Source organism: Hemibagrus wyckioides, linkage group LG08, assembly GCF_019097595.1.
Source record: "Hemibagrus wyckioides isolate EC202008001 linkage group LG08, SWU_Hwy_1.0, whole genome shotgun sequence".
NCBI lineage: Eukaryota > Metazoa > Chordata > Actinopteri > Siluriformes > Bagridae > Hemibagrus > Hemibagrus wyckioides.
The window spans coordinates 2,447,426-2,466,659 of record NC_080717.1 but is presented as its reverse complement, the minus strand read 5'-3'; positions in this window follow the sequence as shown (position 1 = coordinate 2,466,659).

The following is a 19,234-nucleotide window of genomic DNA, read 5'->3' as shown; positions in this document are numbered from 1 at the left end:
TGTGAGTCTCAATGAAGGATGTGTGGCCTCTGTGTCTATCAGTCTCAGTGAAGGAGGTGTGGTCTCTACACCTGTGAGTCTCAATGAAGGAGGTGTGGTCTCTACACCTGTGAGTCTCAATGAAGGAGGTGTGGCCTCTGTGTCTATCAGTCTCAGTGAAGGAGGTGTGGTCTCTACACCTGTGAGTCTCAATGAAGGAGGTGTGGTCTCTACACCTGTGAGTCTCAATGAAGGAGGTGTGGCCTCTGTGTCTATCAGTCTCAGTGAAGGAGGTGTGCTCTCTACACCTGTGAGTCTCAATGAAGGAGGTGTGGCCTCTGTGTCTATCAGTCTCAGTGAAGGAGGTGTGGCCTCTGTGTCTATCAGTCTCAGTGAAGGAGGTGTAGACTTCTCTGACCTGGCAGTGTTTATTAATTTCATCATTAATAAATAACTAGTTGTTATTTTTTTCTGTACGTAACAGTAGATGGGTTACCTCGGAATATATCATCAAATTCTGCTATCCTGTACATTAATACTGTGGTATCATTTTATTGATGTTTGGATCTAATCTTGCTGAGCTGAAATGATTTGCACACCATCATGATCATAGTTGGAGCGAGGTGGACCACTGGACAGCCCTCACACAGATAGATGAGATCTTCTGACTCACTCACATGATGTAAACGACTCTGCTGTTCATTTCAAGCAGGAAGCCGTCCATGGGCTTGTTTATGCGTGAGTGTGAGCGCAGATGGCCGTTTCTTTAACCCTCCTGTTCCAGCCTTCTCTCCTCATTCTGGCTGTGGAGTGTGTGTTTTCTGCACTGCAGAGGATGAAACACACTCTTCAGACACCCACTGCTTTTCTACAGGTCACTCTGGATAATAGCACCTCTTTTCTGCTCTCTGTTCTCTCCCTCACTCCACCTTTTACACATCGCATCAAACTTTCAGCACTCACCTTGTTTTGGTCCGAACGGGGCTTCGTTCATTTTTAATGGCTGCGCTGTGTTTCACCGAATCACACACACACCGGTCACCACTGTGCTGCACTATGAAGTTTTAATGATGAAGTGATGTCGCTATTGATTACCGGAGCACGAGCATCTCCGACTGAGGACAAAGTAATACAATGAGGAAATGTTTTCCTGATGCTGTTTGTCATTAACTTTTAAAATGTGTCCTATTCCACTGGGGAAACCACCGACAGCTTAAACGTTTATTCTAGCGATGTGGAATGACACACGATTTCTACACAGGTTCATTTATGGAGCCATTTAAAAGTGATCTTTCTTTTAAAAAGTGAGTTTTCTTTTATTTCATAAAGGGTGAAAATATTCAGAATTTCTTATAATTACATTTATTACATAAAAAAAAATTCATGTAATTTATAGTTAATTTTAATATTTTTTTATACATTAATATGCTCTTTTTTATCTGGGGTATTTTTTGATGCTTTTTTTTTTTAATTAAAATCTGGTGTAAATATTCTTGGAAATATAATAAATTGTTTACCCATAAGGGGTGCCAATATTTCTGAAGCTTTGAATTTAATATACACAAAAATATGCAGAATTTCTTCATCCAGTGTGTCATTTTTATGCCATTTAAAAAAAATAAATTCATTTAAATTTAGAGTTAATTTTATCGTTTTTCTTTACATATTAATATGCGCTTTTTTCATCTAGGGTGTCAATATTTTTGATGTTTACTTATTTAAAAAAAAAAAATTCTGGCGTTAATATTTTTGGAAATATCTTAATTGTTTACCCATAAGGGGTGCCAATATTTCTGGAGCTTACTTTTAATGTGGATTTAATATACACAAAAATATCCAGAATTTCTTCATCCAGGGTGCCATTTTTATGCCCTTTTGAAAAAAATAAATTCATTTCATTTATAGAATTTGTTTAAATATTTTTCTTTAAATATTGATATGCTCTTTTTATCTGGGGTGTCAACATTTTTGATGCTTACTGATTAAAAAAAAAAAGTTTACCCATAAGGGGTACCAATATTTCTGGAGCTGATGGATAAAAAGCATTTAATTTTGAACTTCTATAAAATATATATAGAATTATCCATAAACAGTAAAGATTTTTTGTGACTTTTATTTTAGAGACCTAATATCCTCTACAATATCATTATATTTTCCACAAAGGGTGCCAATATTTTTGAAGTTGATTCCTATAGTCTTTGCATTAATATCCTTTAAAATATCATTTATTTATTTCTTTAAGAACAGGTACCAATATTTCTGGAGTTTATTTATAGAAAGCCTTTCCTTTACAGAGTCGCAGTTAATTTCCCAGAACAGCGTGACCCCAAGAGGTCTATTCCAGATTTATGTTGTTTTTGTGAACTGTCAATCACAAACATCTGCTCCGAAAAAATAACATGGGATAAATCTACATAATGTTTCTTTAAAAAAATAAATAAAAAAAAGAGAGAGAGAATCGTGATCTTGGTTCTGAGGTAAAATATCACAATTTTTCTTTTCATCAGGAAGACGATTTGAGGCGTGAGGAACCATTAACATCCAGCCAATCAGAAGCGAGTATTTTCTGCAGTAGTACTTTGAGTAGCTCCACTTTAGGTAGTAGCTGTTCCTGTGAAGTTCAATGGTGTGTGTGTGTGTGTGTGTTGTACCCTAACACTGTGAATCAGGGTGAGTTGAAGGTTGTGGTGTGTGTGTGTGTGAGAGAGAGAGAGAGTGAAACACAAAGCTGGGAGTCACTTGAGTGTATAAAGAGCCGCCCACGCCGCCGCAGTCAGAGCTAGTCAGATGTTTATGACCCTTAATTCCCGTATGCACGGTCATAATCGACCCAGAGTCCTCTTCATCTCTTTTTATCCTCCCTCTTTCATGGTCCTTTAGTTTCTGTATCACTTCAGCGCTCTGTCGCTGCTTTGTGCAGTCGGTTCCCTGCGTTTCATCTTCGTGCTCTGAGCTCTCATCACAGAAGCCAGAGTCCAGGGGAGAACGTTAGCATGAGCGAAGGCTGTAAATCACCTTTGTTCTTCCCCATGAACTTCATCCTCTCTCTCTCTCTGAATCTATACACCAATCTCAGATTCCAATTACAGACCAAAGTGCTTATTTTCTTCAGTTTGTTCCTTTCATTAGCGCCTGCAGCCCTTTTGTGTTCCCTAATTTTTACCTCAGCGCATACCTTAGCTTATCTCCGCTAACCTCTTCTTACTCGGCTGTCATCAGATAGAGCCGCACATGCCGTTCGCTGGCAACTTAATTATCTTGGCATTGTGTCAGGAAATTGTTATGTTCCAAGCAGGTGAACTCCGATTTCTACAGCTCAGTTTAGCTTTAGCTGCAAGCTACGCTGGAAATCTCTACAGAATATAGCTTCATTAAAATTAGGAAAATAAAAACCATCTCAAATGTCCATGAATCACTCTGATTAGTGCCTGATTACGCTGGTTGAAAAAAAAGATCAATCAATATCACATCGTTAGCTTGTCCTAAACTCCTCTGCAGAACAAATTGAACACATTAATGATTGACACGTCGCTATTTTTAACCGTTTATAGCTACATGTAAGATCTCTACATTTGCGCTGACACCGGAGACTCCTTCCTTTAATGTTACACAAACATACATCTCCTTACAGAAATTAATAACGACTCGGGTTTTTCATCATCAGATAAACAAAGCGTCTTATGAGGCGACCATACCAGAGCTGTTACTATGGAAACGATAACGTATATTCGACGGAGCTCATTAACAGTCACATGCTACGTATAAACTAAATTGTAATACGTGCGTTTTAATGTGGAATGTTCCAGAAGGTCAGAGCAATATTGAGATCACTGTTGTAGTTTGTAAAGAAGAGATAAAAGTGTACACTCTAATGACGTATTTCACGTTTTTATTCTATTAACATACTGTATAGAAGTCTAGTGCCCTCTGCTGCCTGCGAAGGGAAGTGCAATTTCATTCAAAATGAAAAAAATTAAATATTTTTCCTTTTGAGGAAAAAGAGGTGGGGCCTAGCCACCATGTTCTGGCTACTGATGGAGCCAGACGATTTTCCTGATGTTAAAACATTAACATAAGCCTGATATGAAACAATATTTATTAATGTAATGTTAACTTAATTGCAAACAGTACTGAAAAAATATATCCAATGGAATCTTACATCAGTCGCAGTGGCACCTGATTTTCCACTTAGCACTCATTACACAATTCACCACCAGGGGTCACTGTTTCCTCATTTTCCACAGCTAAAACCCGTATTTAACATTCTGGGTCTTTGATGCTGAAAACACAGCCGTTACATCGTGTGTTATGTTTTATTAATTAGAGTTGCCTATGAAAATATTGACCCCGCTATATAGCCCAACCTAATCGTGTTTACTCGGCTTCCCGATGCCGTGTAAATAATCCCAAATCAGCTTTAATGAGCGAGAGCTGAGAGTTTGTACTGCCTGCAAGCATCAAGAGAAATCTGGGGTTAGAGAGCCTTGTTTTTTTACCACAATGGCTGTAAAATGTGTTTGGACAGGATCGCAGAGCAGGTGAGAGAGGCCACGGGGGTTTGAGACAAACACAGAGTGGTGTTAAACTCTGTGTGTGTGTGTGTGTGTGTGTGTGCGCGTGTGTGTGTCTGAGAGAGAAAGAGAAGCTTTAAAAGTGCAGTAAGTAGACAACTGGAGAGTGTGTTGAGTTTTTGAGGAATAAACGAGATGCCAGCCGCTGTGATTAGCGGCCATAAAAATGCACTAAAGCCTCATTAGGACCGGATATTAACATCTGGATCAGATGATACGATCACGAGAGGACAGCGTTAACCAGAGGTGTGAACTGGGTCAAATTCATCATCGAGACCCGCCGTGATTCGATCAGTCAGGGACACATACGGTCACATAAGGTTTGTCGTGTGAATGCTAATGTGCCCTGAAAACGGGAGTTGAGTGGTGAAAAAAAGGAGTAGTGAAAAAGATCGGGTGCATTCAGTTCAAAAATAGAGCTGAGATCAGACCGACATCTGATACCACGTGATCCTGTGTGTGACGCTAATCGTACGGAATGACCGGGTCTGGATGGATGTCACGAGTAATGATCAGAGTGTCCTCTGTGAAAATAGGACCTGATAAAATGTCCTACAGCTTTTAAAACTCCTTCTTTAGAAGAGGGCGTAAGGATCCAGAGGGGCGTAGTGGAGTCCATGCCTCGATGAGTCAGGGTGGTTTTGGAAGCAAAAGGAAGACCAACATAATATTAGGCAGGTGGTCATAATGTTATACCTGATTGGTGTACCTTACAGCACAGTGAAATTCTTCCACACTTTGGAAGGTGGGGGTCAGAGCATAGGGTCAGCCATGAAGCAACACCCGTGAGTGGGCCTTTCTCAGGGGCCCAACAGTGACAGCTTGGTGGTACTGAGGCTTGAACCCCAATCAACAACCCAGAACCTTAACCACTTGAGCTACATCACTTCTTCATCCATTTGCAGTGCTATCATGCTACCTGCTGAGAAACATTGTTACTATGACAACCAGTATATAACAGGAACAGCTACCGATGACTTCTATGCCTTAAGCCCCGAGCTACGACATCCAACATGAACAGAGCTAAATAAAATGTTCTGTGACATCACCGATCCATTAATACTAAGAAGTTCTGGCAGTGTGAGAGAATTGAGATTAAAATCTCAGAAGCGCTGCTATTTAATCCACAAATAGCAGGAGAGCACAAGATTACACGAAACCCTGTGAAATGGCAAACGCTAACGGTGACGGCGAAGCGTAAAAAGAAACATAGTAATGGACAGCATCATCTTTTTTACCTCAGGCTCTCCTGAGTTTACTCTAGCCTCTTTTCTGCATGAGCTGATTCCCAGCTCACGCTGTTTGATGACATAAGAATGGTAATTTTCAGTAATTGCCAGCTTGTCATCACATCAGCCGACTCTGAGACTCTCACACCGGGATCAGGATCATCTCCCAGGCTTGAAATGCAGCTTAACACTGAAATCATGGGCAGGGTTTTTTTCCTAATCAGTGGCTAATTCAGCTATTCCTCAAGCATATATTTCTAACTCCAGTTTCTGCTCTGCTCAGCTGCTGTTTTTGTGAAAGGAATTATGGCTCTGTTCCTCGAACTGGATCACCGCATGCTGAAGCATGTAGTGGATAAAAAGCGTGTATCCTCGGGTGCAGCGCTCCCTGCTGAGATATACGTTTCGGAGCGTCAGCTGGAGTGGTGTAAAGCGCATCGCCACTGGACTCTCGAATGCAAACACGCTCTCTGGAGCGATGAATCACACTTCACCATCTGGCAGTCTGACGGACGAATCAGGGTTTGGCAGATGCCAAGAGAATGCTGCTCGCCTTTATGCATAATCCCAACAGTACGCTTTGGTGGAGGAGGAATAATGCTTCGGCTGTTTTCAATCGTTTTCATCCTTCAACCAATTTGCGCTAGCTCCTTGTTGCTTCAGCATAACACGGCTTTCATGCATAAAGCATGCTTTTAGCTTTGGAGGTTATGATCTTCTGTCTTTTGCATGCTGCAGTTTCCACCATCACCATCATCCAGTGTGTCTGAAACCTTCATAGGGAGCTTCACTGTTTTGTTCGTCGTGAGTTTTGATCCCTGCTCATATTTGGCTCCATTTCTTGTCCAACTCATGCTGGAGTGACTTGCACAGAGCCTTGAATCTGATTCAACCCCAATGAAGACCTTTGGAATGAACTGGAACCTTGTCATCCAGACATCTCACTAATATTGAATGAATCACCACAAATCAAGAATCTAATGGAAAGAAAAGAGTAGAGTTTATTATAACAGAAAAGAGGATACCGACTTCATATTGTGGGTGTGCTCATGTCTGTTGTCTTTCAGTTGATTTTATTTGAACATTTTCTACAACATATCTGATGGAAAAGTAGAATTTCTAGAGCTGAAATATGTTTCTCAGGTTCAGCGAGGTCTGGTAGCTTTTGTCAGACTGCCATACCAGTGCACCATAGGAAATGCGTACTAATGCCCACTTAATCAGCTATATTATTCATTCAAGACACATTAAGATACCATCCAACAACAAAGACTGGCGTTAATGCCAGGTCCGAACGAGGCCTCTGAGAGAGAGAGAGAGAGAGAGAGAGAGAGAGAGGAAGAGAAAGTGCATGTAAATGTGCTGTGTTGTAGGGAGTATCGTCACCCAGAGTGCACTCTGCTACAGACTTTGGTTTTGAACTTGCATTTGAGGACGCTTGAAATGTTTAACACTCCGGAATTAAAATACCCCCTGCTCCATCACGATGTCAGCGTGACACTAGGCAACACTTTCTTCAGGATCTAAATATTCTGCACATCACTTGGTGACAAACAAGCCTTGACACATTGCAGTAATGCACTTATTAACTACACATTATTCCTCATTTTATAAACTGTGTATCTTTATCCAGAGAGAGAGAGAGAGCGAGAGAGAGAGAGAGAGAGAGAGAGAGGGATGATAAATAATTTTGGACAGAATATCTGTAGCAATATCACACCTAAACAGAAGGAGAGAGGACAGACTGATAGTGAGAGCCTGCTGAAATGTGAAGGCTGAAATGTAGCCTAGTACACAGCAATATGTGTGAAAAAAGGGTTATTTTTTGTAGATTGTTGCTAAGGGGGTCGGCATCATCATCATCATCATCATCATTTACAAACGTAGCTGCTTAGTGCTTTTAAAATGTAAACTATGAAGATTTCGTACACCTTTTTGAGCAGAGGTAGTTGTAGTCAATGACACACACACATTTCCATATAAGGCCTACAATAGATGCCCACTTTACCATTACACACCTACATTTCCAACTACATACAGTCTTAAATGCATGCCCACTCAGAGCTGCTCTGATTTCCATATGGGCACAGTGACACACCCACATTTCCATGTTTGTGCGGCTAGATGTTCTTGTAAACTCAGTTTGTCATTACAGGCAGTAGTGTGTGTGTGTGTGTGTGTGTGTGTGTGTGTGTTTAAATGCTGTCTTAAAAAAATCATTTTAAATAGATGAGGTGAAACGTAGGCTAGTATTTTATAAGACTTTTTCGAGGTAACCTGGTGTGTGTGTGTGTGTGTGTAGAGCATGTTGTGTTACTAAGGGTCCAGTTCCTTCACCTTCAATCTGGGGTCACATTCAACCTCCATAATCCATAAAATGCTCATAATGGGTTTGCTGTAAGCCTCGACCTCACTGAGAACTGCCTTGTTAAAACATCAGGGAATAAAATTGTTGAGCTAAACACACACACACACACACACACACAGAACTTTGCCTAGAAAACTTTGCCTACAGTTGTCTCACTTGACTCATTCAGTAATATACACAGTTATATTTAAAAAAAATTGACCAGAGTAAATTACATCTGGAGTAGAATATGGAGCTTAAGCAGTGATGAAAATTAAAACAGATATAAATAGAAAAGCATTTAGTAAATCCAGAATAGGATTCCAAACAACAGATAACAATTTAATTGGTCAATTGTTCCGTTTGCCAGCATGTGGAAATGATTGTGTGTGTGTGTGCTGTTAATGAAACTGCAGCAGACGTGTGATGAGAGAGGGTTGCTTTGACTTTTCCAGTGACTCTGCCTCACCTTCTTGAGAACAGCTGGCTAGTGTCAAAAACCTCATTATCCCAGGGCAAGTCTGTTCTTCTGGGGGCAGCTTGACATACACTCGCGCAAACACGTGTGTCCTCACACTTCCATATTCTCAATATCACACTCTTTACATACGATGGGATTGCTGTAGTCTCATGTGAGACAGAGTGAATTTAGCTAATCAGAAATCTGAAAACAGTCTAGTCTAGATTCACAAATACAACCCCAACACTATAGTTACCCACCTCCCAAAAAGATCTACCCTGTGCTTGTCAAAAATCTCAGCCCTTCCCACATCAATAACACTATCCCTGAACTCCTACAAACAATCTTTCTCTAGTCCTGTCTCTCAAGAAATCTAACCAAACCTTCACCAATCAATAATGTACTCCTGACAGACCCCTAGTCAAAATTTATTCCTGTCCAATCTACCATTACCGTTCCCTTACCACTAACCCAGTTCTCCTGCCCCTGCCTCTACCAATAATATGGCCCCACCCATAATCTCTACCATCCTAGTTCCTTTTCAGAAACCTACCCCACCTCTGCGGCTACCAATAATCTACTGCAATCCATTTCCAACACATAATTAACCCTCAATTGTTTAAATTTTGCCCCTACCAAATATCAGCTCCCACACATTCCCCATCAATGTTTTTCCTAGCCTATTCTTACAAAAATCTACCCCATGGCTGCTCTTACCAATAAACTATCCCAGTTATTTACTCTGCCCTGTTTTACTGTCACTACCAATAATCTACACACTCTTGCCCATACCAATAATTCACTCGGTCCTTGTTCTGTTCTGCCCCAAACTATAATGTACCCTACCTGCTGTATGTTCCTATTTAAATTCCACCCCAGCTCTGTTATTACCAATAATCTACCACAGTTAATTCCGATAAATAATCCACTTTATCCTGCCCCTACCATTAGACTTGTTCCTACCCATTATCAGCAAGGGTCAAACCCCAGGTTTGCTCTTACCAACAATCTACCAACCCTTTCCCCCGCCATTGTTCCCCAACTTTTCCCGTACCATGTCCCTGAAAATATCTATTCTATGCGTGTTTTTAGCCTGCCCCCAATAATAAACTCCAGCTCTGCTCTTACAAAATATGTACTCTGAGTCCAGGCACATTTACTCAGTCCTCATGCCTGCTATCCTGCCCCTCAAATATCCACTCCCACCTGACCAATAATCTACCGGCACTTACGTGCACAAAAATATACCCTACTTCTGTTTCCTATAAATAACTATGCTATCTTTACTTATAGTCTATCTCTGCCTGGTTCTAACCCTGTCTCATAATCTACACCAGCTCTGCAGTTGCCAAACTCTTCCCACCCTTGCCCCTAACAGTATACCAGTAATGCATCCCAATCTGTTTCCTACCCATAGTTCACGCCACCCTTGTTCCACCCTGCCCCTATTAATAATCTACCCCAGACTTCCAACCATCAATACCCACTCATACTCATACCAATAATTCCCCCCAGTTTTGTTCCTATCCTGCCCCTTCTATTAACCTACCCCAACCCCAATCCAGTCCCCACCAAATAATTAACCCCAACTCTGTCCCTATCAGTAATCTGCACCACCCAGTCTTGCACCTACAATTACTCAGTGTGAGCTTTGCCATTACAAATGGCATTCCTTGTAATCTACCCCTGCCCCTACCAAAACCATATCCACTATTGCTCCTGACACTCATTTACCCACAACCCTCCAATCAGACTCAAATCATTCTGTTCTTGCAACTACACTACTTGTACCCCAGACCATCACTGCACCGCTATCTTTACCCTAAATTATACCCCCAACATGGCCCCAAGTTAGTTAACTGTAACTGTAGATATTTGTCTGAATCAGGGCAAAAAACTACATAGATAAATAAAAAAACCCTTCCACACATCATACAAAAAACTTCAAAACCTTCGTAAACCTTCAAAGAACCCCACAAGCTCACACTTCCCCGGCTTTCCTGAGTCATTTTCTGTGGATTTATTCAAGACTCTCACTCATCATCTTAAAGAACCCACACCTGGGGGTTCCCAGACATCCTTATTCCTCTCTCGCTATTCTTTCTGCACAATCTTATCTGATCAGCTGGTGGACTGAAGATGTCCCCAGGCGTGCTCTTCATCAAAGCTCATCAATGCATCTTCAGCATTGCAGATGGGAAAAAGCTTACAGAACAATATCTCAATGTCACTGGAATGGAACACTTAAAAAACATCAGCTCCTTTGGGAGAGTCTCCTCTTATTTCGGATGCTGGGCAAGCACCCTTGCATTGTTATTAATTCTTTTTTAAGTCGACTCAAGTTCATACTTTTTTATTACTCATATAGATTAAGGTACTATCTCATTTTCTGTACTTTTTTCCTCTTTTTTTCAGTGAAGGTCTGAATGATAATGGAACTTGTTTCTTACAGAAAGCCTTGACTCGACTTTAGTCTTGACCTAAATGTAGCATCGCCTCTCATCTTGAGTAGCACAAATTGGTCTCTCACCTTGCCTTCCAGCTTTTGAATCAATTCCATGAATACAGTCTTGTGGCAGGTACACCTAGCAGTACACAAGCAGTACATGCATCACTGCATCAAATAGCAGAAATGAACAGTAGCGTTCAGACCCCAAGGTCAATCCCAGACTGAGTGCATTAGATAGGTTCTGCCATCGTTTTGCGCTGGGGTGTGTGAGATTATCAGGGCTAATGCTGTGTGTTCAGGCAAGAGATTTACAGCTTTCTGGGGAACCATTTTGCTTTTGACATTATTTACAGAATATTCTCAGGATTGTGCCAGCCAAATCACGTGGCCACGATAATGGCACTGTTTTGTGCTAATTAATTTTACCACCTAGTAGATGGAAACAATGCAGTGCGATATTAGCACAATTTCTAGCTTTTGTCTTTGGCTGTGCTCTTAAACACACAGGGTGTGCATGCATGTCTCAATATTCCTCACCAGAATGAACATTTCAAACAATGTAGTTGTAAAGATGCTCAGGATATGCTGTGAAGTGAATTGAACATTAGATGATGACGGTGAAAGTCGGTACAAAGATTATGACCAAAATCCTAGCTTTAAAAGGCTTAGCTACTTACAGTCACATTATCACACCAGGTGATGGGCAGCATCATCAGCATACCTAGACCTCAGCAGAATGGATGTAGAAGAGGGTGGAAATATCACAATTACATTTCAAACTCAACTCCTCTCTAAGGGCCGATCTATTTGTAGGCCAAGCCAAGGACTCCCTACCATAGTGACCTATTATTTACCGATTGTACAGTTAGTCACTCTAGCCCATTTGTTGCTGTGCACAATTTATCAACCACCACAGGGGTGGCTCTAGGCATGAGCGAAGTGGCTAAGTGGCTGCTTAATGCCCCAGAGTGAAAAGAGGGCCAAGCCAAGGGCTCCGCCAAGGGCAGGAAAAGGTTACTAATAATAATATAGGAATAACGATGAGTGGTTATAAGCGAATAATCCGTGACAGATTGATGTTACCATATAGAAGTTGATTATTTTTCAATAACAGCATCATGTTTAATTTCCTGTGACAGAAATTTTAAAGTAACACCTCTGACATTAAAGACTCCTTCCATGAATGTTAAATAAGCATCTCCTCATGGCATATCAATTGCCATTTTGATTAGTGATTTTTTCCTTCCGTGAAATTTGACACACAGGAATAATGCTCTAAGATGAATTCCTGCATTAGCAGACTGACTCTCGAGTCGGACCCTTGAGATGGGTTAGGCGTTGCTGCAGATCAATATTTTAGATCTATATCAGATTTCAGGACCACATAAGAATAAAAAAGGTCAGGTCCGGTGTGATTTTTGCAGTTCACATTGTGTCATGTGGAATTAACTTGGCCTAATACATAATATTCCTTCCCCTCTTATTGTACCACTTTTCCTCCATGACCCTTGAGTGTGACCCCCCCCCCATTGTATTCCTCTCATTTTTTTTTCCACCCTAAACTTCACACCGTATCCTCCTGCATGCATATAGTGAATAATGCAGTGGTGTTTAGACAGCACTGTGCTGTGATTTGACCCCTCATTCCTCTGAGTCTCTGGGTTTCTCACAGTTACTACCTTTCTGTCATGTTCCTCTTGCTTCTGTTTTGCTTCAATGTGAAGGACAGAGAGACTAAGCTCTGCATTCAGAGCCAATCATTTAGCAGAACCTGTATGATTTCCTTCACAGAGATGCTAAAATATGTGTCCATATTGTATTTTCTTATTTGTGGATCCAAAGATATATATTATTTCCTTTTTTAGAGGGGTAATTCTGTTTGACTGTTGTGAAAATTTGGTCTCACTCTTTACAAATATCTGGTTCCTCCAGTTCTGAATGGTTTTGCACAGCTGAGGCATTCATTCATAAGAAATCTCTTCACATTTCTGTTTGGCATCCGTTTGCTTCATGTGTAAAAAAATCCCTTTGTCTGTCTACCTGCCTTGAAATTCTGGATGCTTCTCAGCTTCACCCAGGGAGAAGACAAAGAGAAACAGAGAGAGAGAGAGAGAGAGAGAGGGAGAGAGGGAGACAGTGAGAAAGATTATTACATTTGGGACATGTCCTCAAAGTGGGAAACCCGCAGAGCTCAGCTGGAGGCGAATAAGGATACTTGCTTTCCGGGGGATCACTTGTGATTAGCCGATGCTGCTTAGCCTCCCATCCGTTCTGCGTCTAATGACAAATCTTAGATGAACTGTCTATTACTGCGGCCAAGACAAATTGAATCCGAAAGCCAGTTTAACAGCGTGGGATTATTGATAGAATCAATGGGAAAATGCATCAAAACACCATCAATTGGCGCTCAAAACACCACAGTGGCGAACGGACGTCGACGGACGCAGCGGTTGGTCCGTGTCCCCTGGGGTCCCGGCGGTGAAGTTAGCAGCTCAAGAAGCATTATCCCAACCCAAAGCCTTTAGGAAGATTGATGGGCTGAGAAAGAGGATCAGCTCTTCTCTCCCACCCCTGCATTCACTTAGACAGAATGAGCTGTGAGCTAGCACAACCCAAGAGGCGTTCAAGCCACACTGGGAGAAACCCTCTCTATTAGTTTGTCTCTCAGAACCAGAGACCAGAACCAAACCCACTTTGGTGAAAGATCAGGAAAAAGACCAAAATGCTCTTTTATTCTTTCTGTCACAAGTATCAGGTTTTTTTCCTGTAAAATTTCTCCACTGTTATTTTAACCTCAATGCCAAATGGTGGAAAAATGAGCCTGACTCCGGTAGCTAGTGTTCTGAAACTAAAGAAAATGGCCATGAAATCATTCGACTCCATTCCCAACTCCAGGATCGTACACAGTCCGAGTCTGACTTATCGATTCATATGAACAGCCTCGCTACACCTTCCCGGATGTGCGATGGAACATCAATGCCAGCAGGTCTAATGAGGAAACTATTGGATTTTCACTCTTTGTTACAGCAGCACTCTGAAACATGAGCGTATTTTCTCTGTGTGTCCCTCCTGACCGCGCGAGTCTCGCCTCTACATCAGCCAGCCAACGCAGAGTGAAGCTCATTTCTGCTCACACTTCTTCAAAGCCCCCCCAGGGTCCGGCATTTCTGTGTAAGTGTGTAACATACGAGGTGAAACAAGCGAGATGGACCACATGAGATGGGGTGGTGATTTTAAAGGAAGTGCTGTTTGGTGAAAGGGAGGAAGCGCTGTGATCATTTTCAAAAGGAATATTGTTTTAGATGGAAGGTAAAAATTTAATTGCCAGGCGTTTAAGCTGATCATGTTTCAGAATTACATGCGAGAGATTGTATGTTCTGGGGGTTGATAGTGTTCTAAATCAAAAATGGCCTCACGGAAAATAAAAACAATTACTGGAGAACAATCTAATCTCTAATATATCGGCTAATAATATCGGCTAATATGCCGTACAGTTAATGAAACCTCCCAGTTTTTTTTCCTGACGTATTTCAGCCTTCTGCAAGATGGCTCTTATTTTCTCAAGCTGTCTGTAAGAAGAAGGGCCATAACCCCACATACTGACACAAGAGGAATCGCATCAAAATAGAAAGGCTCAGACGTTAAAATCGTCTTTCCAGCTCTTTAAAAATCTACAAAAGTTGCCAAATATCGGAAAGACATGACTGACCACATCTGCTGCTCTCTGGGAGGTGAATACGAGTTCACCCAGAGCTCTGCAGATGTAAAATTGCATACACTTTCAATAGCTTATTTTTTTCTCAGTAGACACACACACACACACACACACACACACACACTTGGGCTTCAAGCCTTGAGGTTGAATATTATCATTTTATGAGTTCTCTAATACTGTATTTGCTCCTTCACTCTGCTCTTAGAACAACACAATGCCGTGACAATATGTTGTTATTTCATGTATTTTTTTTTCTTTCTCTGAGAACAAAATCAACATATTTGCCCTGGTCTAAGCACGATCTGCGTGTTGAATTGTTTATGAGTTCAAGGGAAAAACTGATAATATATTTATTTATTCACTTATTCATCTTCAGTAAGTGCTTTATCCTGGTCAGGGTCAGGAAATCTATCCTGGAAACACTTGGCTGCACACGGGGAATACACCTGTAACCAGAAAGGTAGATTTCGATTAGCGGTTCTCCAATTTGGTTACACCAAAATAATCAACAATTCAATAATTGCAGTGTTTTAGCTTTTTAATTGAGGAGAAAAGAGAATTCAACGTATTTATCAATTAAAATGAAAGCAAACCATCACAGAGTCGTTTAAATTCTATGACATACATACTAGCTCGCTTACGTGGGACCTGAACATCACCAACATCAGAGATTCCCCCTGAGACTCTAACAACTGACGAGATGCAGAGTAAAGGAAAAGCTGCTGAAGCAGTCATCCAAACCATCATGCGGATCCTCCATCGCAGCCTGCTACCTACGGCAATCCAGGCTCACGCACCATGAGCAAAATTGAACGGATTAGAAAAATAATTGGACATAAGCTCCCATCAGTGCAATCTCTGAACATCAAATACAGCCAGAAAAGAGCTTAAAATGTCTGCTGACCCCACCCACTCAGCAAACCTCATCTTTCAGCCATCTGGCAAAAGCTAGAGACTACATATGACTAAAATGTGCCGCTTCAGAAAAGGTTTCTTTCCTTCTGTCATCACACAACTGGTGTGTGACAAAGATAGCCGTTATCTATGTCAGCATCCTTTTTGCAAATTAACCCTTGGCCTTTTCCAGATTCTGAATGAAGTTGGATACATCTGAGTGCAGAGGATACTAAATTAAATCATATTGAATGTAACGTATAATAGCACATGCAATGTTACTATCAGTACCTAAAAGTACAGTGGAACCTCGGCATACGAATGGCCTTGCATATGGATTTTCACCTTAAGAATTGAAATTTTGCAAGAAATTTGCAACGGCATGCAAAGCATTTTTGGCAACCGAACGAATGCTGGCTAAGTTATGTGTACGTCCAGGAGCTGTTCAAAACTTGTTAGCGTCAGTGGAAAGCCAACCGAAGCGAGTTTACGAATTTTATGAATTTTTTTTCAGTCAGTGAAAGCTATTTGGAAAGACTCAACCCACGATACCAACTATGCCTTCGGCATGCATTCAAAAGCTAGGTGATTTTTAGGGTGTTTTTTTTTTTTGACAGATTGGGGGTGTGAGCGGTCTGTTCTATTTTTAGCCCAAGCTTGGTGGCACGACTTCCTGTGAGGAGCCTTGACATGGAATGCTTGGCTTGGGTCAGTTCTTCGTAAGCAGCCATACAGTTTACATACGCTTCGTATCGGTCATATTGGTCATATTTTTGGGCGGCTGGAACGGATTATCTGCATTTATATTATTTCTGATGGGAAAATTCATTTCATAATACAAATTTTCACCTTAAGAACTCGCTTCCAAAACCAATTAAATTCCTATGCCGAGGTTCCAGTGTACCCTTTTTATTGTTCAGTGAGCTTCCTTGTGAATACATTTATACTATTTGTCCAAAAGTATGTGCACCCCGACCAGCACATTGATATGTGTTTGTTGAACATCTCCTTCCAAATTTATCCCCTTACCTTTCCTAATAATAAACTCAACTAAAAACTTCTCTTCTCTTTAAAAGCATTTCCAGTAAATCTTGGGGATTTGTGGTAATTCATTTAGCTACATGATCATCAGCGATATTAGAATTTTGATGAGACTCCAGTTCTGGTTTGAGTAACTCGAGTTCTTCCACTCCATGCTTCATGTTCATACCATGTCTTCATGGAGCTTCTTTGTCCACAGGGGGATAATCGTGCTGGAACAGGGTTAGAATCCTTGGGAAATTGGAACTCTACAGCACATATAGAGTTTGTAGTAACAGTTAGGGGAAGAGCCATGTTGTATGATGGTCAGGGGTGCACACAATTTTGTCCATATTGTGCATTAACAGATAATAATAAAGATTTACTCATTCAATTTATAGAAGGCACTAACTTTAATTATTTATTAAATCTGTCATATATGAACCAACTATATATTCTGGAATAAAATAAAACCATTTGCTCTTCAATTTAAAGTTACAATTTTCCTTTTATGTTAAGTACCGTTTGTGTTAGCTCTAAACTACCCGTGGCAGTACATCTACCTCATTTTAGAAACACTGATTTATTTGACATCCTGAAGGTTTTCTTAAAAGTGTCAAAATTGGCACTTGCACAAAATGGTGAAAATGATTCAGACAATCTGGTGAATTATTTTTGATAAAGGCCTGGCACTTGGGCTGAATTGATATTCATAATGGAAGCTGTTATTACTTTAATAGAGCTGCTCTGAAAGCTTACTTTACTGTTCTGTTACAGTTATAACCAAAAATAAAAGGCAAATAAGGTTCATTGAGATTGAAGTATTAAAGTATTTCAAGTATTATAGAGTTGCTAATTTCTTTATTATAATCACTTTTATGTTGGTAAGGATTAGTAAATAATTGAATTAAGCTATAAAATTTTAGAGACACTGAATTGCAGCAAATGATTTCCTTTTTCGCAATTGTTCAGAATATAATAATAATAAAAAGAGAAATTGTAATATATTTTATAACTATTGCTTGATTATAATAAGTGTGAGTATTTAAAGGTGTGGCTCAAATACTAGACCCTTACGGTGTACTAGACCCTAATTGTGTACTAGACCCTTACTGTGTACTGTGTACCTTACCAAAACCGTTGATTATAAGCCTTGCCCCAAACCAAGCCTCAGTCCTTGTCCAAGGGAAACCCCCAAAGATGACCTGGATTATCTGATTTAATAAATCTGATAATGAAGAGAATCTGAAATTGCCTTCAGGTTCCTGTTTGTTAAGCGCGTAGCATTGCGTTTCACATCACACGCCTCTGTGATTTATCTGCATCTCGGCTTGTGTTCTGCTCTGTGCACTCGTATTAGCCGTTTTCTATCAGCCTTGAAATGGAATATTTCTTATTCACTTATTTCTTTGAAATTTTGACAGGCTCTAATTGCCTTATTCAGCTCGACTAGATTAACGCTGCTGCACTGTGAATTCTCGCTAAGTTCGGCATCTCGACTGTGTCTAACAACGTCGTTCTCGGGTAAAACAACTCCCATTGTGGTGCTAATTGCTCTTGTTTATCTTGTGGCTGGTATTTCTGGCTCTGTGGGAATAACTGAGGTTTAAAAAGAAGCTCATCGGACGCTCTGACACTCACAGTTACCACCTGCATGCATGTTGACATGCCGTGTGCGAGTGTGTCGTGTGTAACATTAGCATGTTTATAGTTGCAAGAGCCTCCCTCAGTGTAAAATAAACACATGGGGAAAATCAGCAAAACCGCCATCTCTGAGCCAGCTGTGTAGAATGTGTTTATGTTGCACGTGTATCTGATTGGTTCTAATGACTCTGCTTGCTTATTTTGGCAGGAAATTAACCAAAACATTGAGCTTCATTTAGCCAACTGGATACAAACAAATTTATTCCTACATGATTGTAGAAGTGGTGTTAGAAATGTGATACTGATTATTTTGGGGGAAATGATTATATCCTATGTTTGTTTTTAAGTAAATCAGTCTAATTTTCAGCGATATTTACATCGTTTTGCTCCAGCAATTTACAAAAAACATTCTGCCAAATGAATATATGCATTTCCTGTTAATGACACCGAATCCAAATAAAATCCATAAATGAAGACAATATGCTTTGTGCTTTTTTTTTTTTTTTTTTACAGAAATTTGTCATTTTAAAAATATACACATGTGAATACAACACAAATAATTAATTACTAAATAATAATTAATAAAGAATTACAGTAATTAATTTTTATATTAATTTGATATTAATTATTTAATTAACTTTATTGAAAGATTGATAAATGAGCTCATTGTGAATCCTTGCATTTGTACTAGACCCCTACTGTATACTAGAGCCTTACTGTGTACTAGAAGCTTACTGTGTACTATACCCTTACTGTATACTAGACCCTTACCATGCACTAGACTCTAACTGTGTACTAGACCCTTACCATGCACTAGACTCTAACTTTGTACTAGACCTTCACCATGTACTAGACTCTAACCCTATACTAGAACCTTACCATGTACTAGACCCTAATTGTGTACTAGAACCTTACCATGTACTAGA